The 26,776-nt window shown below is 50.2% G+C and overlaps 1 protein-coding gene across 2 annotated transcripts in view; it reads right to left on the reverse strand.

Annotated features, from left to right (window-relative positions):
- Positions 1–26,776, reverse strand: part of PDZRN3 (PDZ domain containing ring finger 3) — a 785,994-nt gene that overhangs the window by 359,563 nt on the left and 399,655 nt on the right. The window lies entirely within an intron of this gene.

Consider the following 26,776-nt stretch of genomic DNA (forward strand, 5'->3'; position numbering starts at 1 on the left):
ACTCTAGGTCTACATGGAGTCCGTCTGCTTCACCCGCAAGCTTCCCACAGCCACTATAGGTCTACATGGAGTCCCTCCGCTTCACCGGCAAGCTTCCCTCAGCCACTCTAGGTCAACATGGAGTCTCCCTGCTTCACACACAAGCTTCCCCCAGCCACTCTAGGCCTACATCGAGTCCCTCCGCTTCAACCGCAAGCTTCCCTCAGCCACTCTAGGCCTACATGGAGTCCCTCCGCTTCACCCGCAAGCTTCCCCCAGCCACTCTAGGTCTACATGGAGTCCCTCCGCTTCACCCGCAAGCTTCCCCCAGCCACTCTAGGTCTACATGGAGTCTCTCCGCTTCATCCGCAAGCTTCCCCCAGCCACTCTAGGTCTACATGGAGCCCCTCCGCTTCATCCGCAAGCTTTCCCCAGCCAATCTAGGTCTACATGGAGTTCATCCACGTCACCCGCAAGCTTCCCCCAGCCACGCTAGGTCTTCATGGAGTCTCTCCGCTTCATCCGCAAGCTTCCCCCAGCCACTATAGGTCTACATGGACTCTCTCCGCTTCACACGCAAGCTTCCCCCAGCCACTCTAGGACTACATGGAGTCCCTCTGCTTCATCCGTAAGCTTCCCCCAGCCACACTAGGTCTACATGGAGTTCATCCACGTCACCCGCAAGCTTCCCCCAGCCACTCTAGGTCTACATGGAGTCCCTCCGCTTCACCCGCAAGCTTCTCCCAGCCACTATAGGTCTTCATGGAATTCCTCCACTTCACCCGCAAGCTTTCCTCAGCCACTGTAGGTTTCCATGGAGTCCCTCCACTTCACCCGCAAGCTTCCCCCAGCCACTCTAGATCTACATGGAGGGCCTCCACTTCACCCGTAAGCTCTGCTAAACCACTCCAGGTCTACGTGGAGTCCCTCCGCTTCACCCGCAAGCTTCCCTCAGCCACTCTAGGTCAACATGGAGTCTCTCCGCTTCACACGCAAGCTTCCCTCTGCCACTCTAGGTCTACATGGAGTCCCTCCGCTTCATCCGCAAGCTTCCCTCAGCCACTCTAGGTCTACATGGAGTCTCTCCGCTTCATCCGCAAGCTTCCCCCAGCCACTCTAGGTCTACATGGAGTCCCTCTGCTTCACCCGCAAGCTTCCCCCAGCCACTCTAGGTCTACTTGGAGTCCCTCAGCTTCACCCGCAAGTTTCCCACAGCCACTCTAGGTCTACATGGAGTCCGTCCGCTTCACCCGAAAGCTTCTCCCAGCCACTCTAGGTCTACTTGGAGTCCCTCAGCTTCACCCGCAAGTTTCCACAGCCACTCTAGGTCTACATGGTGTGCCTCCCCATCACCCGCAAGCTTCCCCCAGCCACTCTAGGTCTACATGGAGTCCCTCTGCTTCATCTGCAAGCTTCCCCCAGCCACTCTAGGTCTACATGGAGCCCCTCCGCTTCATCCGCGAGCTTTCCCCATCCACTCTAGGTCTACATGGAGTCCCTCCACTTCACTCACAAGCTTCCCCCAGCCACGCTAGGTCCACATGAAGTCTCTCCGCTTCATCCGCAAGCTTCCCCCAGCCACTCTATGTCTTCATGGACTCTCTCCGCTTCACACACAAGCTTCCCCCAGCCACTCTAGGTCTACAAGGAGTCCCTCTGCTTCACCCGCAAGCTTCCCCCAGCCACTCTAGGTCTACATGGAGTCCCTCCGCTTCACCCGCAAGCTTCCCTAAGCCACTATAGGTCTTCATGGAATTCCTCCACTTCACCCGCAAGCTTCCCCCAGCCACTGTAGGTTTACATGGAGTCCCTCCACTTCACCCGCAAGCTTCCCCCAGCCACTCTAGATCTACATGGAGGGCCTCCACTTCACCCGTAAGCTCTGCTAAACCACTCCAAGTCTACATGAAGTCCCTCGACTTCACTCGCAACCTTCCTTAAGACACTCAAGGTCTACATGGAGTCCCTTTCCCTCTCATGAAAGGATTCCTCAACCATTCTAGTTCTTCATAAAGTCCCTCCCCTGCACCTGATAGCTTCCCTCAGTCACTTTATGTCTACATGGAGTCGCTCCACTTGACCCCGTAAGCTTCCCTCAGCCACTGTAGGTCTACATGGAGCCCCTCCGCTTCATCCGCAAGCTTCCCCCCACCACTCTAGGTCTACATCATGTCCCTCACCTCCACCCGCTGGATTCCTTCAGCCACTCTGAGTCTACATGGAGGCCCTCCCTCCACTTGACCCACAAGCTTCCTCAGCCGCTCAAGGTCCATAATGACTTCCTCATTTCTACCCGCAAGATTGGCTCAAACGCTCAAGGTCTACATGGAGTGCCTCTACTCCACCCTCAAGGTTTCCTCACCAAACTACTTGTACATTAAGTCCTTCCCCTCACCCGCGAGCTTCATTCACCAACTCAAGGTCTGCACTAAGTGCTTCTCCACGGATACGCTTGTGCAGCTGCGATACTTCTTCCCACACCAAGATAAATTGCTATTGTGATTCACCTGGGATATCTAAGCCAATCAGAACACACCATATTAATAAAAAAAACTATAATATTTACAGAACGGATTTTAGTTATGCCTTCCTGTAATTAATACAAAGACACTGGTGGGAAGGACTTCACACACATTGAAATATATGACTTTAGGATTGGTTCTTTAAGAGTATTTTGATATCACCTACAAACCTTGTTGTCCTATATGAAAATCCCACACCAGGAGGGGGATTGAAACATGTAGCACACTTTCATCCATGTGTAAGGAATTGTTTTATATGATAGGTATGCCCTCTTTTGCATAGTGTTTCTGCACAAGTGTGGTGTCTATTTACATTGGATTCTGGTAAGTGTTTGTAGGTAAATCTTTCAACATTTGTTGTATAAGGTGACTGCATTTTTCAGACTGTGAGATGTTCTTTAGACTTTGGAAGAGAGAGTTCATTTCCTCTGTATATATGGGGCAACACACACATTATGACCACCGTGGCAAGGTGGGTCTTGGTTGGCCAGTTGCTCTGGTGGATTCAACGCATTGCCCATGACGTCTAAAGCCACAGTTTTGATCATGGCGGCCACAGCCAATCGTTCTGTCTATATATGTTTTATAGGCTGGTATATGATCACGGTGTGTAACCAGAAGGTCGCAGGTTCGAATCTAAGCAGGGTCTCTTCGAGCCTGCACCCTTTCCAGCTAGAGGAAATAAAGGGGCGCTGAGGATTTGGGTGGTGAAGGGTGGTGCCTGGCATCAGTTGGTTATCGTTTCAGAAGCCAAATGGAGGGGGTATCGGGGTCTTGGTTCCAAGTCCCAGCTCTGAAGCTCTCTCTGTCTAAACTGGCTACCAAAATTCCTTCCCCAAATATTCTAGGAGGGGTATAGTTATATAATATATTTTCATGGCGACCTTATTACCTGATACAGTCTAAACAAAGTCCTACAACGACTGCCAACCCTCTAGGAACTGCTGAGCCCTCTCGCATCAAATGTGAAACAAATGTTACTTGTCCGAGAGGCCAAGAAACCTCATGGGACTGGGAGAATAGCTCAGGTGCAAATCCCCGGTCGGCCCTTATAAATCTCTGGATATTAAGCACCTTATAAATAACCAATTATAATTACCGGGTAGCAATTACAAAGTTACTTCACCACAGCACTTCTTTGATACTGCAAACCTCTGCAAGTTTGCTTCAAGTGCAACGCCTGTCAGTTTCTTGTGTGTCCTCAGCCTTCTTGCAACCCAAGCTTCACAGTAACCCTTTCTGGTCTTCAAGAAGACGTATATGCATTGAACCCTCAACTGGGGACTCTAACATGACTGGAGTGGTTTGAGCTCTGCTATACATTGGACATGTTGCGTACCCATGACGCGGCACTAGAGTCATTAACCAGTTCCCGAGGGCCATAACCAAGACCAAGGGCAAGGAAGATTTCACATGGCTGCGTTTGCTCTGCTCATCCTGTAAAATCTGGCAGGAGCCGACTGAGAATTTCTCTAAATGTATTTAGACCTAAAGTTATCTGGTTCTGAAGGCTTTTTACTACACGAGCACGATATTATGGCATATCACTAGGGTGACCAGATAAAAATAAAAATAAAACCCGGACAGGCCATAGACATAAAAGTAGGACTACCGTAAATACTGTAGTTCTACTTCCATGTCGCTGGCTTTTTGCGGGAAGGGGGGTGCGAGCAGGGTGTGTGCTCACAGGTACACTCCTCTCATTCGTGGAGAGCGCCGGGGAGGGGGAAGAGGGGGGAAATGGGGGCGTGAAAAGAATTTCATGCCCCCATTCACGCAGGAAGATTTCGGGATTTAGAAATCGGGTCCCGGCAAAAACCAGGACGGGGTTTTTAAAATTGAAAAACTTCCATGACCCCGGGACGCAGGGCAATTTCCCCGGATTGTCCCGGGAAAACCAGGACGTTTGGTCTCTCTACATATCACAAAGCTGTAGAAATTAATAAAGGAAGATTTTAACATATAACCAGAAAGCTGCGCTTAAGATCGAAGTAAATCTAAGCCCATTGAGAATATACAATAGTACAAAATCATCAAGATACAAGGGCACAAAATCAGACTATATTATATAAGTAGGAGCACCCGCGCAGGGGACCTAAAGCATCAAGAAAGGGGGGATCGTCTAGGAAGAGTCCAACTCAGCCAGGAAATGGCCCCGCACTCGTTCCCTTTCGACACAACACCCCTTAGCAATCCTTTATAGAGAGGGTTCTATGTACTCCGCCCAAACAGAAGACATTTCCGGTGGAGGCCAGAGCGCGCACCGCGGCACAATGCATCATGGGGCCGAAAACTTCAGATGCCGAGCAAAGTCACCTTAGTAGGGGCGTCGTGGGGGGCAGTTGCCCCACCCCACACATTACTTTTACAAACAATAGCTGAGGGGGGATAACTCAGGGGCAACGCGTTTGTCTTGGAAGCTAGACAACGCAGCGCAACACAGGTTTGAATCCCGTGCTTAGAAAACAATCTCTGGTATTAAGCGCGTTGCAAAAAACAATTTAAATTACAATATGCTTCCTTCCCGCCAAAGACCTCATGGAAGACAGGTCAGCGTGAACGCTGTCGTGTCCGGGAGGGGAAAATCTGCCCTTGTGTCACGCACCTATTGTATGCAAGAAGTGTGTGTTTTCCCATAGGTTTAGGCTTCAACCCCAGCATCAACACTGCAACGTCTCCTACGACACAACTCTCGGGTGAGTGAGGATGCTAGTGCTCTTTGCCTTCTAGAAAGATCCGGCGCTGCGCAGGGCAGTCACGGTGAAGGGTGCCGCCTTTTATTGGGTTAATCTTGAGAAACTAAATGTAGTCTAGAGGCTTAGTAGAGGATCCTGGAACCTGAAGTCCAGGATCTCGACCCTGGATTTGCTATTTCACGCAAACTTTGTGGGAATGGCGGCAAATACTTTGAAACTGTGAATATGTGTCGTGTGTAATGAAAAATACACATATGCAGTGTGGTGGATGCCACCCCCCCACGCCCCCATCATGCCCTGCCTCATGTTATTTGTTCTTAACCGGCACCCCATGCTTATGTACAGCGCCTCTTGTTCAAATTGTGTTTAAAGCGCTCCAGCGCTCTTAGTGCGCTTGCCGGGAGAGCATTGTTGAGCGGCTCAGTGGCGGATCAATTGGGTAGGGGACGTTTTAATGCCAAGCCGTCGTGATGACGACCTTATGGGCGCCGGCACTTGGCACCGGCAATCCAACGATCAGTAGTCACTGGGTGAGGAAGGGGGCCAGGACGTATAAGAGGGCGTGAACTTGGCCAATTTTAAATGTCAGACACCATGTACTTTCAAAAGGCACCTCCTTTTCAAATGCCCCTGCCAACAGCAAAGGCTCTCTCTCATGCGCTGCAGCGCACCTTACATCTAGGCCTTTACTAAGCCATAGAACGAAAAAATAAAATACTGAAATCAAGCGCAGCCCATCGCTACGATACAATAACAGACCATTTTATCTACAAGAAAACGCAATATTTAACTTTTCAAATACTGCCATAAGAATAATCAAGCATGAGTCGGGGTGTAGCTATGACTCCTCCTGGGATGAGAACCACAGCACCTGTCGGACAGGTTGCATCTGCTCCACTGACTGACCAGGCGCAAGGCATTACATCTACAAGGGTGACGTAGAGGTACGCAATGTAGCAGCTACGTTTGTAATTTAAACCAGCTCAGCGGGGATTGTTGGGGTACTTGATTTTGAATTTCTACCGGCCCATCACAATCAGTGTGGCCACCCAGTCACCCCACCCAGACAGAGATACAGGAGGGCTGCGCAGCGAGCAAGGCTCCAGGACCACCTCGCGAGCCGGCACTCCTTGCCCATGCGCCCGGAGCAAGTGTTGCGGAAGTGGCGGGAAGTCTCTGTGCCGCCTCCCAGCGGCATGCGCTGGCCCACCACAATAGCCACACCGAGAAACCTCTGCTTCTCAACCTGTCTGGCTTGCAATGGTGCTTTTACTGTGGGAGAGGAGGAGGAGGAGCAGGAGAAAAATACAGGGTTTGTGGGACGCGCTGCGCACCCACACAGCAGAAAAGGCGGCCTGATGTCAGCAGTGGTGCACAAACTGCTGAAGTGCTGCCAGCAGGCTAGGCCCATTGGCTAGAAGCCTCCTCACAATAATACACCTCACCCATACTCTATAGAGTTTCCTGAACTATTTTATAAACTGACTCCTTCCCAAGAAAGGAATCCCTGCCAGGAACCGGTTCACAATGGTGATATTATCTGACAGAAGTTAGAACCTACGGTATGTAATGATTGGGGGTGAGGTGAGGCCATTACCCTCATCTCCGGACCCTTTGACACTGTCTCTGACAGGAAGTGCCCTCAGCCTCACTGTGAAACAGAGCAAAATTCTCAAAACAAGGTCTTGGAAGGCTCCAGTTGAGGGTTCTAGCACCCACCTTCTGGCACTCCCTTGCATCTCCACCATGAAGAGAACTACAGGAGCTTCTGACAATGCCTCAAGACTCCGAGTTTCTTGCAGCCACCACCAGATGGCTCGCACGTGTAACGAGAAAGCCAAATAAATAAATAATCTTGCTCAAGTGTCATGGGACTGCAGGCCAAATACAGTGGTTAAGCGACAAGGTCAACTTTGAATGCATCTGGTCACTGTGGATTTGCATATTGGCGCTTTGCACGCAGCGACCAGTGCTCATTTTGCATATCTATGCAAATATACCACAAAAGCCATGAATGACCACCCCTCACCCCTCCTCCCCCCTTTAGAGGTGAAACATGAGTGGCTTTGATTGTAACCAAGGCTGGACATTGTCAGGCATTCCAGTTATAGGCATTCCAGCCCCCAAATGTCTATGATCGTTCATCATTGCGCCTGCTGGCTAGGGCTCATGGGAGTTGTGGTCCAAAACATCTGGAGAGCAGCAGGCTGCGTACCACTGGTGTAAACTAAGCACGTTCAGCTATTTTGCTACACTGAGGGAATTGTGGGACCAAAACTGCAATTCGTTTTTTTCCGGCACTCTTCAACTGCAGTGCACACATTTGCATGTGCAGCTGTTGGTCTACATGTTGAGGTCCGAGTCAGTGGTGATCCCTCTTTTATTATCAAACCCAAAATGCCCGTGTGACTCAGATTAAACAATATGCCTGTGAGACTGTCCAGGAAAGCTGACCCCACGCCATGTCACAGGTGTTTAACATGTAGGACCTATTTTTCATTCTGCTGACACTTGCAATCCCTTGATAAATAGATCATATTGTGAACCAGCGGCCAGCTGCTTTCTGAGCGGGGAAGCGATACCCCGGGGAGGGTCAGCATCAACTTTCAACTGAAAAGTCAGGACACAAGGCCTTGATAAATCGCCGAAGTGGCGCACCTAGATTAAGCATGGCGTCTCTACTTACCCTGGGATTTGCCGCGCTTCCAAAAGGTTAATAAATGTAGGCCCCGGTAATCATGCAGCCCGAGACCAACTCTTGCGGCAGCTCCGCTTTTCTTCCGCAGAAGGAAAATGAGGAATTCCGCAGCACTTTTCTCAGAAAGTAGCTATCGTGTTATCAAGAACTGTGGGTGAGTTAATCATGGACACATTACTGTAGAAGTAGTCTCTGCGGGAGACTCAAACCACCTTTGCAGTTCAGCCATGGGGAGCAGGTACCTGCTTTAATTTTCTATCCCCCTTATCTTCCTTGCAGTGGTATAGAGCAGATTAATGACAAGTTATACCTACTTCATATACATGTCGCCCTAGAGCAGGGGCCCCTGGGTCCTGCTGCAAGGGCATATATGGCCCTGGGGAAAAGAGGGCGGGTCTTACCCCTCAGTCCACACCTTGTCCATGCCAATGCCCACTTGAAATTTCTACCACTGTGCGGCCCATCAAATTGTTTAAATACGCAACAGTTTTCGCAGCAGGTTGGGATAATGTATTGTCTGCCAAGGTTCCAGCCGGGCTCCATCTTGTAGTAGAGAATGAAACAGTCATGCATGAATGGAGCCGACTGGCCAAGCCGAAACGTCTTATAAGGGTGAGGGGAGCGGGGTAGCTCCATAGGGGGAAAAGTAGGGTTGGGCGGCGTGATCAGCGAGTTCAAGATGTTCTTTGAAGAGTAGGGTCTTCAGGCCCTCCCTGAAGCGTAAGATGGAGAGGCCTGTCTGATCTGCATCAGTAAGTTATTCCCGCCTGTTTATGGTTTTTTCCCTCTCACAGTTTTGTTTCCAGCCTGGCCAACATTCAGCCAAATAGAGTGTTTTCTTTTGTTGCGATTGATATGCAGGTGATGCAGGCACTCCTGAGCCTGATGCAGCCACTCCTGAGCCTGGTGCACGCACCCCTGATGCAGCCACTCCTGAGCCTGGTGCACGCACCCCTGATGCAGACACTCCTGAGCCTGATGCAGCCACTCCTGAGCCTGGTGCACGCACCCCTGATGCAGGCACTCCTGAGCCTGATGCAGCCACTCCTGAGCCTGGTGCACGCACCCCTGATGCAGGCACTCCTGAGCCTGATGCAGCCTGATGCAGGCACTCCTGATGCAGGCACTCCCGATCCTGATGCACACACTCCTGATGCAGGCACTCCTGAGCCTGATGCTGCCACTCCTGCGCCTGGTGCATGCACCCCTGATGCAGGCACTCCTGAGCCTGATGCACACACTCCTGATGCAGGCACTCCTGAGCCTGATGCAGCCACTCCTGAGCCTGGTACACGCACCCCTGATGCAGGCACTCCTGAGCCTGATGCAGGCACTCCTGATGCAAGCACTCCTGAGCCTGGTGCAGGCACTCCTGAGCCTGATGCAGGCACTCCCGAGCCTGCTGCAGGCACTCCCGAGCCTGATGCACACACTCCTGATGCAGGCACTCTTGAGCCTGGTGCAGGGATTCCAGAGCCTGATGCAGGCACTCCTGAACCTGATGCTGGCACTCCCGAGCCTGCTGCAGGCACTCCTGATGCAGGCACTCCCGAGCCTGATGCACACACTCCTTATGCAGGCACCCCTGAGCCTGGTGCATGCATTCCTGAGCCTGATGCAGGCACTCCTGAGCCTGGTGCAGGCACTCCTGAGCTGATGTAGGCACCCCTGAGGCGGATGCAGGTACTCCTGAGATGCAGGCCCTCCTTACCCTGATGCAGGCACTCCTGATGCAGGCATTCCCGAGCCTGGTGCACACACTCTTGATGCAGGCACTCCTGAGCCTGATGCAGGTACCCCTGAGCCTGATGCAGGCTCTCCCGAGCCTGATGCACAAACTCCTGATGCAGGCACTCCTGAGCCTGGTGCAGGCACCGCTGATACAGGCACTCCTGAGCCTGATGCAGGCACTCCTTAGCCTGACACACACACTCCTGATGCAGGCATTCCTGAGCCTGGTGCAGGCACCCCTGATACAGGCACTCCTGAGCCTGATGCAGGTACCATGAGCCTGATGCAGGCTCTCCCGAGCCTGATGCACAAACTCCTGATGCAGGCACTCCTGAGCCTGGTGCAGGCACTTCTGATACAGGCACTCCTGAGCCTGATGCAGGCACTCCTTAGCCTGACACACACACTCCTGATGCAGGCATTCCTGAGCCTGGTGCAGGCACTCCTGATACAGGCACTCCTGAGCCTGATGCAGGCACTCCTTAGCCTGATGCAGACACTGCTGGTGCAGGCACTCCTGAGCCTGATGCAAGCACTCCTGAGATACAGGCACTCCTTACCCTGATGCTGGCACTCCTGATGCAGGTACTCCTGAGCCTGATGCAGGCACTCCTGCGTCTGATGCAGGCACTCCTGGTGTAGGCACTCCTGATGCAGGCACTCCTGAGCCTGGTGCAGGCACTCCTGATACAGGCACTCCTGAGCCTGATGCAGACACTCCTGATGCAGGCACTCCTGAGATACAGGCACTCCTTACCCTGATGCAGGCACTCCTGATTCAGGCACTCCTGAGCCTGATGCAGGCACTCCTTAGCCTGATGCAGACACTCCTGAGCCTGGTGCACGGACCCCTGATGCAAGGAATCAAGCCGATCCATTGGTTCTGCCGTTTCATCACCACCTGGGAAGACTTGCACCGCTATGTTAAGGAATTCTGGGATGTATACACCTTTGCATGGTCTCCAGGTGTGGTTGGCGAGAGAGTCCTATTGGAGGATTCGTGTAGAGTTGCTCCAATCGAGGACTAGGACCACTCTCTCCTCTAATAAGAAAGAGTTATTACGTGTTTTGCTTCCGAGGCAAGGTGCATCGAAAGGCTACGAATTAAGCCGGCACCAGGAAATGGCGGCTCTTGTGCTTTTCGCTGGAGAATGTGGTAAATAAGGATTGTTTGAAAAAACCAAGTGATCCTGTAAATTGGTGTCGACCGTCATAGAGGATACGGACCACATGTTATGCAGATGTGCTGGAGGGGTGCGCTCTCCTGTCTTAGTTGCAAAACCGATGTAGGAAAGTTTAGTTTAGTTTCTTTATTTGTACAGCGCACCAAACCCTCAGGTAACTGGACGCTTGAAGCTTCTATAATAGTTACAGACAATGTAGAGAAAAGCAGTATGGGAAAAACAGCAGGAAATAAATAAGTGCTGGTCGACCGTGGTTACATAAGGGTCGAGAGGTGAGAGAGACAGTTACAATACCAAGTAGTTAATGAAAGTAAGGAGTGCAAACCATCCAGGAGCTGCCCTGGCACTGTCGGGTGAATTAGAAGTTCCTTGGCAGATGGATGGGCCTAGTTAATAGGGTTCAGCAGCCCTGGCAATACATTTCAATTGTTACCTTGAACTTCTATGAGTTTGACGGTCCTGCTGTTCATTATTTTAATTTTCTGGGGTGTTTATTAAGCACAGACTTATCTTCGGGCAGCAACGGAGCACTTTACAAGTCGTAAGAGGGAAGTACACAGTGAGGGAAGCAGAGATTCAAAGGAGGAGACCACAATTTGACACGTAACTCTGCTCCTGAAAGGAAGGGCATGAGCCTGCCGGAAGAGGGGACAGAGACGGCCATACCACCATGAGGTGACCCCGCACAATTCATTGAAAAGACTGAATGTCATTGGCTGGCCTTCGAAGATGGGTAGAGGTGGGCATCCACATCAACGAGGAATGGCCTACGGTCTTAGTTGGGCTTCTAGACAACAATGCACTTGACTGTCGGTTGTATGTTTTTATCGGGGTGCTGGCAGCGGGACCGAGAATGTATCTAAACGTACGGCATACCATTGTTTTCATGTGGTAAAGAACTTTGTGGTCATTTACTGCATGGAAATGGCTGTATTCCCGCTATCCGGCATCTCAACTGCTTGCTCTGCTTATGATTGCTTTTTATTTTTTCTCTGTGTTGTTTTTTATGATGCTTGTTTTTAGGTTGCGCACTTAGGCGGCGTGCTGCGCTTCATACGACTCCGAAAAAAAATATATATAGTTGTGGTTAGGGGATTAAAGTGGGGTGGGGGGTTGAGGTCGGGGTGCTAGTGAAGGGGAAAGGGTTACTTGGGGGGAAACCCCCATTACAAAATAGAAGTAACAATTGGAAGGGATATCCACGAGGTAAATTACCCTGTACCCTGAATAAACACATTCAAACCGACTGTTCTTTCAGTTGGTTTGCTCTGAAGTTAAGCCTTTCTAAAAGCAGGGGTTTCCGGTTTGCAGGGCAGTCCTCGCTCTGCCCGACTCTTTGGGCAGAATGCCAGCCTGCGAGATCATGGTGTGTGTATGGCAGTGCCCGCTCCTGCACTGGTGCGGACTACTCGGGCAACAACAGTAAGTTACTGCGAGGCCTGGCGCATAATGAGTGCCGAAGGCGAGGACAGGCACTCCAATGGCCTTTTTGATGCTCTCTATACATTGCAGGAGGCTCGGAAGAATGTCCGGCCAGGCTTCCTTAGTGAGTGAGTACCTCTTGCCTCATGCAGTTTCTTTCCATACATCAAGTATAGTTTATTAAACACCCCCACGGAGCCTCCCTGTGGCGTAACGCGTAATGTAGACGCGCAGCCGCTCTCATCTCACTGCACCGTCCTGCACAAAGGCTAGGGGGTGCCGGGAAGTCCTGCTTCTCGGTTTCACCCCTTTTCTGCCACATAGACAGTCTGGAGTCTGTGCAGATGTGTTCCAGCTGCCACACAGGCAGATGCTAATTGAAAAGCAACGGGAAACAGTGGCTTATAATTGCATTCTACTACACACAGACACACGCTGGCAGCAAGCGGCCCGCAAACTGCCGTATAGACTACACACAGCCACAAGCTGGCAGCAAGCAGCCCGCAACCAGACGTATAGACTACACACAGGCGCACGCTGGCAGCAAGCAGCCCGCAAACAGCCATATACACTACACACAGGCACACGCTGGCAGCAAGCAGCCCGCAAACTGCCGTATAGACTACACACAGCCACACGCTGGCAGCAAGCAGCCCGCAACCAGACGTATAGACTACACACAGGCGCACGCTGGCAGCAAGCAGCCCGCAAACAGCCGTATACACTACACACAGGCGCACGCTGGCAGCACGCGGCCCGCAAACAGCCGTATACACTACACACAGCCACACGCTGGCAGCAAGCAGCCCGCAAACAGTCATATAGACTACACACAGCCACACGCTGGCAGCAAGTGGCCCGCAACCAGCCGTATAGACTACACACAGCCACACGCTGGCAGCAAGCAGCCTGCAACTAGCCGTATACACTACACACAGCCACACGCTGGCAGCAAGCGGCCCGCAACCAGCTGTATACACTACACACAGCCACACGCTGGCAGCAAGCAGCCCGCAAACAGTCGTATAGACTACACACAGCCACACGCTGGCAGCAAGCAGCCCGCAACCAGCCGTATAGACTACACACAGCCACACGCTGGCAGCAAGCAGCCTGCAACTAGCCGTATACACTACACACAGCCACACGCTGGCAGCAAGCGGCCCACAACCAGCTGTATACACTACATGGCGCACAATGGCTGTAAGCAGCAGCACAACCTGTGCACACCAGCTGCAAGCGCATAGCAACCGGCTTTGCACACTGCACATAGGCAGACACAAACTGCAAGCACCCCGCAGCCAGCCGTATACACTACACAGAGCCACATGCTGGCAGCAAGCAGCTCGCAACCAGAGTATACACTACACAGACGAACACGCTGGCAGCAAGCGGCCCGCAAACAGCCGTACACACTACACACAGGCGCACACTGGCAGCAAGCGGCCCGCAAACAGCCGTATACACTACACACAGGCGCACGCTGGCAGCAAGCGGCCTGCAAACAGCCGTATACCCTAAACACGGGCACACGCTGGCAGCAAGCGGCCCGCAACCAGCCGTATACACTACACACAGCCACATGCTGGCTGCAAGCGGCCCGCAACCAGCATATACACTACACACAGGAACACGCTGGCTGCAAGCGGCCCGCAACCGGCCGTATACACTGCACACAGGCACACGCTGGCAGCAAGCGGCCCGCAACTGGCTGTATACACTACACACAGGCACACGCTGGCTGCAAGCGGCCTGCAACCGGCCATATACACTACACACAGGCACACGCTGGCAGCAAGCGGGCCGCAACTGGCTGTATACACTACACACAGGCACACGCTGGCTGCAAGCAGCCCGCAACCGACCATATACACTACACACAGGTACACGCTGGCTGCAAGCAGCCCGCAACCGGCCGTATACAATACACACAGCCACATGCTGGCAGCAAGCGGCCTGCAACCAGCGTATACACTACACACAGGAACACGCTGGCTGCAAGCAGCCCATAACCGGCCGTATACACTACACACAGGCACACGCTGGCAGCAAGTGGCCCGCAACTGGCTGTATACACTACACACAGGCACACGCTGGCTGCAAGCGGCCCACAACCGGCCGTATACACTAAACACCAGCACACGCTGGCAGCAAGCGGCCCACAACCGGCCGTATACACTACACACAGGAACTCGCTGGCTGCAAGCGGCCCTCGACCGGCTGTATACACTACACAGGAACACGCTGGCTGCAAGCGGCCCGCAACCGGCCGTATACCCTACACCAGGGGTCTCCAACCTTTACGTTAGCTAGAGCTACTTGTAGTGGAGGCCAACAGTGGAGAGCTACTAGCGGGCGATATCGGGGTGGAGATATTTATAAACCTTGGAATTTTTACCAATATTTTTTTGGCTCGATTATTTCCTCTCTATGAACAGATGGAATAACATATGCCTTCACGAATATATTAAGAACTTCAAAAACCTCTTTGTTGCATTATTTATTTATTAGTAGCTGTCTCAAAAAGACAGATATTTGTTGGACTACCACACAACTATCCTGTAATTTCTGTGCCCCTTCCTTTGCGTTTTATGCAGGCTTTCTACATGCTAGGCACACTATTGTTTTCCAAATGTGCATTTCACACTTACATAAAAAAAAGAAAAGTAATTTCCAAATTGAAAAATGTTGGTTGCATTCACAAGTTTTCTTTGAAATGTTTTTTTTTGTCAGACACCACACATACTCTGTTATTTGCCAGTAAGATAGCTCAGCAGGTTGAGCGCTCGCTGCTGTGATCTGAGCATGATCTGCAGGTCGCAGGTTAAAATCCCAGCAAGGCCAACTCAGCCTTTCATCCTTCTGAGGTCGATACATGAGTACCAATTTCAGTTGGGTGATATTGCATGTAAATATGTGCTCTGTAAAGCGCTTTGGATTAAGGCGCTATATAAATAACACAACATTATCATTATTTGTGTGCCCCTCTGTGTTTTAGCACAGGTTATATTTATAAAGATGTTATATGCTTGTCAAACTGGATAATCACAAATAAATGCTTCTGTTATGCTGACAGCAGTTTTTAGAAAATTAAACTGTGGGTTCATGGGTGCCAACTTTTGATTTTCACAGGGGCAGAAATATCCCCACCTCAGCCCTGAATATAAGCAAGCAACCAGCCCAACCCATACCCTGGCCAAACACATTGCATAGCACTTTTTTTTATAATGCATTGAAAAAAGTCATACGATTAACAACCTGTAGTTTTGAATATATAACATCTCAGCATCGGTCTTGCAACCTGCTGAACTACCCTGGTAGGCTTCTACTGCACAGCGTGTCTATGGATTGATTAATGTACTAAAAGTGGGTGTACTTGTGTCATGGAAGTGATTTAAAGTGGAAATGTACGGTGTGGAATTTGGAAAGAAACCAGCTGAAAGAAACTGCACCATTTTTTAAATATTATTTTGAACATTTCCAGGCGCACGGCAGTGCTACTGTGATATTTTCATTGCGTGGTCACAAGGATCCTGATCCTGCCCCAGCCCCTCCAACATCTCTGGCAAACAAGAGCAGCTTGCTTAACTACAGGCGGCCTGCAGAAGCATAACATGATACTGACATTTGTCAGTGGATTCATAAGCACTTCCAAGTGGCACAGTAGCCAAGCTCTCTGCCTGCAATTGGTCTGACCAGAGTTTGGATCCTGAACACGGAACATGGGTGCAAAAAGCACCATTAAATAATATAACTTAGGATAAATGTTTATTTTTCGGTATCTTCAGCGCGGGCGACTGAAAAGGCTCAGGCGAGCTACTAGTCGCCCGCGATCTACTGTTTGGCGACCTCTGCCCTACATGCCCTACACACAGGCACCCGTTGGCAGCAAGCGGCCCTCAAACAGCCGTTTACACTACACACAGGTGCACACTGGCATCAAGTAGCCCGCAACCAGCCGTATACACTGCACACAGGCACACGCTGGCAGCAAGCAGCCCACAACCAGCCGTAAACCTTACAGCAGCACAACCTGTGCACACGCGCTGCAAGCGCATAGCAACCGGCCTTGCACACTGCACATAGGCACACACCAGCTGCAAGCGCAAAGCAACCAGCCTTATACACTGCTCATAGGTACACACCAGCTGCAAGAAAATAGCAACCGGCCTTACACACTGTACATAGGCACACCCCAGCTGGAAGCGCATGCAACCAGCCTTATACACTGCTCATAGGCACACACCAGCTGCAAGCGGATAGCAACCGGCCTTACACACTGTACATAGGCACACACCAGCTGGAAGCGCATGCAACCAGCCTTATACACTGCTCATAGGCACACACCAGCTGCAAGCGGATAGCAACCGGCCTTACACACTGTACATAGGCACACACCAGCTGGAAGTGCATGCAAAGAGCCTTGCACACTGCACATAGGCACACACCAGCTGCAAGCGCATAGCAACCGGCCTTACACACTGTACATAGGCACACACCAGCTGGAAGCGCATGCAAAGAGCCTTGCACACTGCACATAGGCACACACCAGCTGCAAGCGCATAGCAACCGGCCTTACACACTGCACATAGGCACACACCAGCTGGAAGCGCATGCAACCAGCCTTATACACTGCTCATAGGCTCAAACCTGCTGTCTTATACTGCATTACTAAGTGATGTACACCACTAAGGGACGTACATGAGCCCGTTATATGCTGCACATGGACACACACATGGTGCAAGCATCACTGCAACTGGCATTTTCCAGTATTCATCATGTACAGCACTAATGGAAGTTTACACTAGACAAGAGCAGTGCACAGTGGCAAGCCATTTGCAAAACTGAAGTTGGTTGCCTGGTAGGTTCATAAAGGCCTTGCTTTAGCAATCTCTTCAGACTGTCTGCCCTTGCACGTTCTGAATGCGCACAAGGCCTAGTAGGACCGCATCTCTCTTTCATTGTTATATTTGCCTTTCACTCCCATAGACCTTTCCTGTTGCCCTGTGGACACTTTCAAACACAATTTACTTGATGTATAAGCACCTTACAAATGCAAAATAAATACAAATAAATAAACCACAGAAGGGGACAGACCAGATGCATCACACGATTGGCACCACCTCTCCATGGCTCTGCATCAGGTTATGGAGAAAGCACATAGGCACTGTGTACATGGCACACGGCACACACTAGGAAGGGCTTCACTGTGTCAGTTCAAAGTACTATGCAACCGGTCTCTAGAACAGGTTGTCAATGCAGAGAAGCCTGTTGTTCCCCCCACCCCCGCCACCAATCCTACACTTCAGGTAAGACATTGTATAATGATTTGCATTGTCTAATGCTTGCATTGTCTAATGTTCTGCATTGTCTGTTGCTCTGCACTGTCTGGTGCTCTGCAATGTCTGATGCTGTGCATTGACTGGTGCTCTGCACTGTCTAATGCTCTGCATTGTCTGGTGCTTTACAATGTCTGGTGCTCTGCAATGTCTGATACTCTGCATTATCTGGTGCTCTGCATGGTCTAGTGCTCTACAATGTCTGATGCTCTGCATTGACTGGTGCTCTGCACTGTCTAATGCTCTGCACTGTCTAGTGTTCTGCATTGTCTGGTCTTCTGCATTGGCTGATGCTCTGCACTGTCTAATGCTCTGTATTTTCTGGTGCTCTGCATTGTCTGGTGCTCTGCATTTTCTGGAGCTCTGCATTGTCTAATGCTGTGCATTGTCTGGTGCTCTGCATTGTCTGATGCCCTGCACTGTCTAATGTTCTGCATTGTCTGGTGCTCTGTATTGTCTGATGCTCTGCACTGTCTGGTGCTCTGCATTGTCTAATGTTCTGAATTGTCTGGTGCTTTGCATATTCTGGTGCTCTGCAGTGTCTGATGCTCTGTATTGTCTGGTGCTCTGCACTGTCTGACGCCCTGCACTGTCTAATGCTCTGCATTGTCTGGTGTTCTGCATTGTCTGATGCTCTGCACTGTCTAATGCTCTGTATTGTCTGGTGCTCTGCATATTCTGGTGTTATGCATTGTCTGATGCTCTGCATTGTCTGGTGCTCTGCACTGTCTAATGCTCTGCATTTTCTGATGCTCTGCAGTGTCTAATGTTCTGCATTGTCTGTTGCTCTACACTGTCTAATGCTCTGGATTGTCTGGTGCTCTGCATTATCTGGTGCTCTGCATTGTCTGATGCTCTTCACTGTCTAATGCTCTGCATTATCTGGTGCTCTGCATTGTCTATTGCCCTGAATTGTCTAATGCTCAGCATTGGCTGTTGCTCTGCACTGTCTGATGCTCTGCATTATCTGGTGCTCTGGTTTGTCTGATGATCTGCATTGTCTGGTGCTCTGCACTTTCTGATGCTCTGCATTGCCTGGTGCTCTGCATTGTCTGGTGCTCTGCACTGTCTGGAGCTCTGCATTGTCTGATGCTCTGCACTGTCTGGTGCTCTTCATTGTCTGATGCCCTGCACTGTCTAATGTTCTGCATTGTCTGGTGCTCTGCATTGTCTGATGCTCTGCACTGTCTGGTGCTCTGCATTGTCTAATGTTCTGCATTGTCTGATGCTCTGCTTTGTCTGGTGCTCTGCACTGTCTGGTGCTCTGCATTGTCTGACGCTCTGCATTGTCTGGTGCTCTGCACAGTCTAATGCTCTGCATTGTCTGGTGATCTACATTATCTGGTGCTCTGCATTGTCTGGTGCTCTGCCCTTTCTGATGCTCTGCATTGCCTGGTGCTCTGCATTGTCTGATGCTCTGCATTGTCTGATGCCCTGCACTGTCTAATGTTCTGCATTGCCTGGTGCTCTGCATTGTCTGGTCCCATGCAATGTCTGGTGCTCTGCATTGTCTGATGCTCTGCATTGTCTGGTGCTCTGCATTGTCTGGTGCTCTGAAAAGTCTGATGCTCTGCATTGTCTGGTGCTATGCACTGTCCGATGCCCTGCACTTTCTGATGCACTGCATTGCCTGGTGCTCTGCACTTTCTGATGCTCTGTATTGCCTGGTGCTCTGCATTGTCTGATGCTCTGCACTGTCTAATGTTCTGCATTGTCTGATGCTCTGCATTGTCTGATGCCCTGCACTGTCTAATGTTCTGCATTGTCTGATGCCCTGCACTGTCTGATGCTCTGCATTGTCTAGTGTTCTGCGTTGTCTGGTGCTCTGCATTGTATGGTGCTCTGTATTGTCTGATGCTCTGCATTGTCTAATGCTCTGCATTGTCTGGTGCTGTGCATTGTCTGGTGCTCTGCAATGCTAGAGGACCCAATGTCTTGATTATTTCTGGTTTCAAGGACGTTGGCCTCTATGGGTATCCGTAGGAGAAAGTCAGGCATGGCAGTGGGCAGGGTGGGGTTACGATGATGTCAGTGAACAGTTCAGTGCAAGCTGCATACTTGGTACCACAGAGAACATCTGGCTACCAGCAGCCATGGGATGCCAGCAGCGTGAGTTCACCACCAGTTAAGGGGCTGTCTCGGACGGGATACCTCTGCCCCTTTCCAATCGGTTTGTAGGGGTTTAGGCCGCCAGTAATTGGAAGGATGGCTCGAGTTCTCCCACTTTTGATTCGCTTTCAAAAACCAAAATGACAGTGCAGCCGTAATCCGCTGTTTTATTTTTCCGGTGCCATACCACAGAGGGCCCCTCTGTGTCAGGTTACTGGAAGAAAGAGCTATTTCTGTGCAAGGCTTGCCACAGCTCGCCCCTTACATCAGTGCACTGTGGCTCCCAGCACAAAAAGCCCACGGCTCCCTACCGTGCCAAGAGAAACACGACCGCCCTGGCAGCCCCACCGGCCAGCTGCTGGCCTGGCACCGCAGCTCAGGTGCCCCCTAAACGCCTCATGGTGGGCGGCATGGCTGTTGGTGCTGGCTCCAAACCCTTCACAATCACAGGCTTTGTTTAATAAGTGGCACAGCCCTCTGCAGCCCTGTGCTAAGCGGACTGTCTGTGCCAGCACTTGCAGGGTAGACACTGCCCACAGAGTCAAGACTTTCTAAGCATGTGCAAGAACTTATCAAAACCACTCACTCTATGCACTGCTATAGGCTCCTCTCCCTGTGCATCCATCCTGTGCTGCCCCCACCTTCCCCCCTCTGCACCTGAATTTTTATTTCAATACCTCTGTTTTCCCATCAACCCCCACGGCTCCTCATGGCATCTTAGTTCTTCACCATCCACCCCTTGTCTTCTCTCCTGTCTTTAAACCCATAAATTGGCATTACTTTATTCAGGACACCCAATTTTATTCCCATCCCTCTTGCTGTGCCCCCACTCGAGCACTTCCCATGCGTGGTTACATGTCTACCCGTGTAGCGACCTCTCTACACATTCTCTCGCCCCATCTTCACTATCATTCCTGATCAGCGGGGCCACTCCTCCAACTCTCCCATCTTAATTTCCATTTCCCTGTTTGCCCCTCCTACCTCTACTTCCATGCCGCCCCCACCACTCGTCCCCTCCATTTCCAACGCCCCCCACCCCAATGTGTGTTTTCCAAGTTGGGGCTAATTCTGCTCCATTCATGGCATGAAAGAACCCGGGCGCATGGGATCTGCGGGGAACCAGGGCACTGGCGGAAAAGCAACTGGGCAGAACCACCACGCATGATGGGTGACCCCGGATGGACCTAAGCGTGATGCCACTTGGCAGCTTATGAAAGATGTCTTCTGCTCACTGTTCTGTAACCTTGCCATCTTGAATTCACCAGCCAAGGAGAGCCTTGGCAGGTCCTCCATGCCCTCCCGCTCACTGCGCTTCCATCTCAGTTACACGCCTCACATTGGCATACTCCACTGTGCTGGAGTGGTTGGTGAGAGGGGCGGTGCACAGCCAAAGAGTTTCTATAACATTTGCCCACATGCCACATTTGCAGAGACTGGGTTTCCGAGGGTTGTCGAGTCTGGTTTTGGCACTGTATGGCACTTTCTTTGCATTCCACAACCCCCCATCACTCTTCTTGTGTAGGGGTCATCCCTGTAATCCATGTCTGTTGGCCGCTCACCCCCTATGGATGCCGAATCCTTCTCGTTTGTGGGGGACCCTGAGGCGGTAACCCGTATTGATGCAGTACTACGCCGCTGACCCGTACGATAGAGCGCACGATACTGAAGACAGGAACCCATTTGAAGGGGATTTGGAACAACTTTTCCGTCTTGATGAAGGCTGCCACAACTAGAGCATGTTTTAGCCGACACAAATAAGAACAAATAAAACAAATCGATAAGAAAAGCCAACTATGCATTAAGGACTAAGAATCTCCTGAAAAACACCTCAAAACTCTGCAAACATTATATAAGCCTGTCCTACCCAATTATAACAGGATGTAGGAAGCAAGCTTGGAATTTTAAAGGGCCACAACCTTTACAAAAAAAATGTCTGAGGGTCTGGTCAAACTCCCGCCACGGGACTTGTGACCCTGCTGCAGGCCTTCAACTCCACCTTGAGACACAAAGTGGGGTGCAACCCTTAAAAGATCCCCCAGCAACCCCCCCGGAAAAGCCGCACCGTCCTGAGCGGGCCATTATATTTCTATCGCATTACTCATTTAGCCCTGCATCCTTTCTTCATGGGTATTAATCCACGGACAACACACCTCGTGGGTCGGTATTGATGCAGGGGCTTTGGTAGGCATGGCGGCTACCAGCTTCATATAAAGGGATTCACAGTGTTAGCCATATCGCCTGCGCGCCAACAAAACAAAAAACAATGAAATGGAATGAAAATACGGTTCTATGTCGCTTTACTGACAGTAGTAGTTTTTCGATGGATTTTTTAACCAAAAAAAACATCGAAAAAACTCATCCCCTATTTTTATTTTGTTTATTTGTGGAGATCCCCTCAGACCCTCCATTTCGCTATGTTACTAAACCCACCAGTACCCCTCTCCAAGCCCCTTCTACCACTTATTCGCCCAATATATATTTTGATACGTTTTCTCAATAGATTTTCTTCAGTAAAAAAAACAGCAAAAAAACTACTGTCAGCAAAATGACAATGTACTGAAAATAAATGCTAAGGTAAAGACTGGTTGAAGCTTATTGTTACAATGTAAGTATCCTTCCAACGTCCTGAGTTTGCCATTTCATAATTTTAGTTTTTTTCTTCTATTGGGGGCAGGAGCCCAGACCCATATGCATGGTTCTTCAAATTCCTGAATCTCTTGAGTTAAACTCAACGTTTCCTCCAAATGCACTTCCAGGCCTACTTTGCTTACAACACCTGTACCAAAATGAATAGTGAATGATATGTAGCTTCTATGTATACCCTGCTTAAAAAAACAATTATTTTGTATTATATGTAATTTACTGTCTTCTCACCAATACCATGTAACCATGCAGCTTTTCCCTGTAACTAAGCTCATCACAAGTAACAGCGCGGCAATGCCAAGGGCTGCCTGTGCGCTATACAAATGCATACATGAATAAATAAACTCTGGCTTTCCCGTTTCACCTCAAAATATACACATGGCATGTTGAACCAGTGAATACTGCTGCTACTGTATACGGTGCGAGTCTGAGGGTGGCACGAGTCCGGGCGTGGCACGAGTCCGAGGGTGGCACGAGTCTGGGCGTGACACGAGTCTGAGTGTGGACTGAGTCCGGGCGTGGCACGAGTCCGGGCGTGGCACGAGTCCGGGCGTGGCACGAGTCTGGGCGTGACACGAGTCTGAGTGTGGACTGAGTCTCTGAGAATTCTCACTAGCCTCACAGAGCCACTAGCCCAAGGCTTTGCAACCTGCTCGCCCCGAAACGTTTTGGACTACGACACCCATGATCCCTCACCATTGGCTACTGTCCAGGTCTGATGGCAGCTGTAGTCCACCTGGAGAGACAAAGGTTGCAGGTCTCTGAATTCGCCTGTTGGGAATGGCCCCACTGTCCGGATGGTTCTGTTTGCCTTCAAGTGCAGGATGCCGTGAATTGCGCCTGCGCCGGCCTCCCGGTGGGAGGAGCCTGACCCGCGCCATTAGTTGCCCCAACACTTCTTGCACCACCTATGCATGCACCCCAAAAGTGTCAAGAAGGCAAAGAAGAGGGCTGAGGATAAATAGCCCACTGTGCATTTTTGTTCTCCTCTAAACTATTTTAAAAGCATGGCCAGCATCTGGGGATCTTCACATGTCATTAAAACATGCTAAGTGATCCTCTGGGATTGCACGCGCCGCCAGCAAAAGGCTGCTGTGCCCCAGGCTCGCCGGGGTGTGGCTTTGCACGTGCAGGACTGCACTTTCTCCGGACAGCACGCTGGGGTTACGTCACGTGCCAATAATGTCCGGGCTATTTATTCCTGGGTTGCACCATGTGGAGGGGGGTGCACTCAGGGATTGGCTGCAGGGCCTTGGCGCGGATTCTGTTTGGGGGGGGGGGGAGTGTGCCAAGGTAATCAGAGTCCTGGGGGGCAGGCGGTGGCGTCGGTTTCAGGAGTCTAGATTCTAGCAAGGAACTGCTGCACAGGGATGTTGCTAGGTCTGGAAAAGATCCGGGGCTATGCTAATGGCAGGACTATCGGGACTCAGTGACAGCTCGCCTTTTGGGTGTAGCCCCTAAGCTTCTATCCAGGGCTACAAACAAAAGACCTGGGGCTATAGCCCCCACAACCCCTCCAAGGATGCCTCTGCTGCTGCAACCGAAATGGACAGAAGGGGAGGAGGGCGATGAAGAGAAAGGGATGAAAGATGCTATAAAGAAAATATGGTCATGATACAGAAAGAACATTTCTAAATCCTGTTGCCATATCAGAAGCAGGGCCCAAAGTCTTTCCATTACTAGGTGATGAAGTATGAGACCAACCCTTAGGGCTTATCTAAGGCCCTACTGAAAACGGGATAAAGTTCTTTCATCGATGGGTGAAATTTCGATAGTTTTTTTGCAATGTATTTTTTTAACGAAAAAATTAATTGCAATCTTTAGGGGGTTACAAAAGTATATATATATGGGGTGGGGGGGTCGGGAATAGGTAAAAACATAATAGGGAATGTGGGGCTTGGGGATGAACCCTCCAAAACTAAAAAAAGAAATCAATTTTGATTCGTTTTTTCGTAAATAAAATATTCTGAAAAAAACTCATTGAAATTTCACCCATCGATGAAATAACATAGAACCCAGAAAACAATACATGATGTACTAGAGAACAGAACTAAGAAAACACCATCTTTAATGTGTAAGTAATTTCTAATCGTAATTGATATTCACGTGCGTGAGACGCTTTTGGGCAACACTGCCGGGCAGCCCCAAGTGAGGCCAGGTAACTCCTGCCCCATGGCAGCAAGTTTAGGAGAGGGGCAGCAGCCCTCCCCCAAGACACAGCTACCCTCTCCCCCCCAGCACTCAGGGAGACATGTAGTCCCGGGCTACAAAGCCGAGGAAGGGCGAGGCGTGAAGGAACACCTCACCCTTCCCCAATAAGTAAATGGGCACTAAGCACCCATTGGAAGCAGGAGCAGCCAGGCAGGGGAACTACAAAGGGATGCCCCCACCAAGGGCCCATTACAGTTGGCTCCATGCCGGCATGGGGGCTGGCTCACAACCCCTACAGATTCACAAACAAGGACTCAGGGGCATCCCTGGGTCCTATATAATGAGCTGCCCTCAGCCCATAAGAACACAAACTCTTTGTGGACCCTGCACGAGGACCCAAACACTAGGGAGTTGGCTGTGTACTCAGCGTCTTCCTCTCTCTTTTTTCTTTTCCACAATCCCTCCCACCCTAGAAAAAGGGAGAAGAACAACAGAAAGGAACACAGGATACTGTACGGTGGCCACAGCAAGTCTTGGGACAAAGAAGGCGGCCCAGGCTAGAGGGGATAACCTCAGGACCCGATGCCCAAAAGTACAATATGTTATGATGTGCGATTATAGTTTATGTTTCATGACCATATCTGTAACAATAACAACATACGCCTTTTATTGCCAACACTTGACCAAATGTTGTGGTGCAATATTTCATGGGGAGGGAGTGGGACTCCAAGACAAAAACGCCCTCACCCCAACACAACAAACGATAGGGCGCCTGTATATGGGTCCAGCAGTTACTCCTGCACTGTCCTGCATACAAAGACACCCGGGACATTTATTTCCATAGATTTGATGGGACTAAGGAAGTCTTTGCAAGTAAAACAGGACAAGACCAGCTTTGCAACATCCTCCGACCACCACCAGAATTGGCAGCCAGAACAGGAAGATGTGTCTCTGCCCGGAACCAAAGGGGACACATGCCTAAGACAATTCTGTGACAGGCATAAACAAACAAGTCTCTGCGCTATAGTTTCCTGTGTGCTTAATGCACTGTCGTCTCATTAATCCCTTTGCAGGGGTTATTTCGTTGGTGGGTGTAGAGGAGAGGGCGGATAGACAACAAAGGTTGTCCATCTTTTTCTCAACACGCAACACAGAAACGTATATGGACTAGAAAACCCTAGAAACAAACATGATAACTACAGACCAAATGTAATTCTTTATGCATCTTATGTATTTTCATTAATACCGTAGCTGAGTTTGGTTTCTAATGAGTTTGGTTTCTGAGCGCAGATCCAGGATTCAAACCCCTGTTGCTCTGTGTGCTCTTGCTTCCAAGACCAGTGTGTTGCCCCTGTGCCATCCTCCATTCACATAATAATAATGGCCTAACATATCATGCCAATAAAGCACCTTATATTGTATCGTATCGCAGAGGAAAAATTATTGGAGGACAGGGATAAAAGAATAGGCCAGATGTACAGAAAATGGGATGGGGTATACAAAAGAGTGCAGCGATGAGGTGGATAGCCAGAAGGAGTAAAAAGGAACGACAATGATGGCAAGAGAAGAACCGAAAATAGGGATAAGACAAACAAACAAGAGGAGGAGGAGGAAGGAAAGAGGATAGTGTCACATCCAGCATCATGCAGCTGGCAGAGGCTAGTAGGAGAGGTTATAGAACCTTAGCTAGGTCATCAATGGGAAGGTATGAGAAGAGGCAGTGCTAGGTCATCAGCAGGAAGGGTCTAAAAGCAGCAGTGCTACGTCATTACTGACAAGGGTGTGGAAGCAGCAGTGCTAGGTCATCAGCAGGAAGATTCTAGAAGCAGCAATGCTAGGTCATCAATGGGAAGGGTGTAGAAGCAGCAGTGCTAGGTCATCAGCAGAAAGGATCTAAAAGCAGCAGTGCTAAGTCATCAATTGTAAGGGTGTAGAAGCAGCAGTGCTAGGACATCAGCAGGAAGAGTCTAAAATCAGCAGTGCTACATCATCAAGAGAAGAGTGTAGAAGCAGCAGGGCTAGGTCATCAGCAGGAAGGGTCTAAAATCTGCAGTTCTATGTCAACAATGAGAAGGGTATAGAAGCAACAGTGCCAAGTCATCAGTAGGAAGGGTCTAAAAGCAGCAGGGCTAAGTCATCAATGGGAAGAGTCTAGAAACAGAAGTGCTAGGTCATCAATGAAAGAGGTCTAGAAGTAGCAATGTAGGTCATCAATGGGAGTGTCAAACTAGAAATGATATCATGCCTCCTATTGCTATGAATATATGTATATTGGCCTACGCCAAGCTGCTAACAAGCTGCT

This window comes from Ambystoma mexicanum, chromosome 2p (genome assembly GCF_040938575.1).
Source record: "Ambystoma mexicanum isolate Mex_15411 chromosome 2p, UKY_AmexF1_1, whole genome shotgun sequence".
NCBI lineage: Eukaryota > Metazoa > Chordata > Amphibia > Caudata > Ambystomatidae > Ambystoma > Ambystoma mexicanum.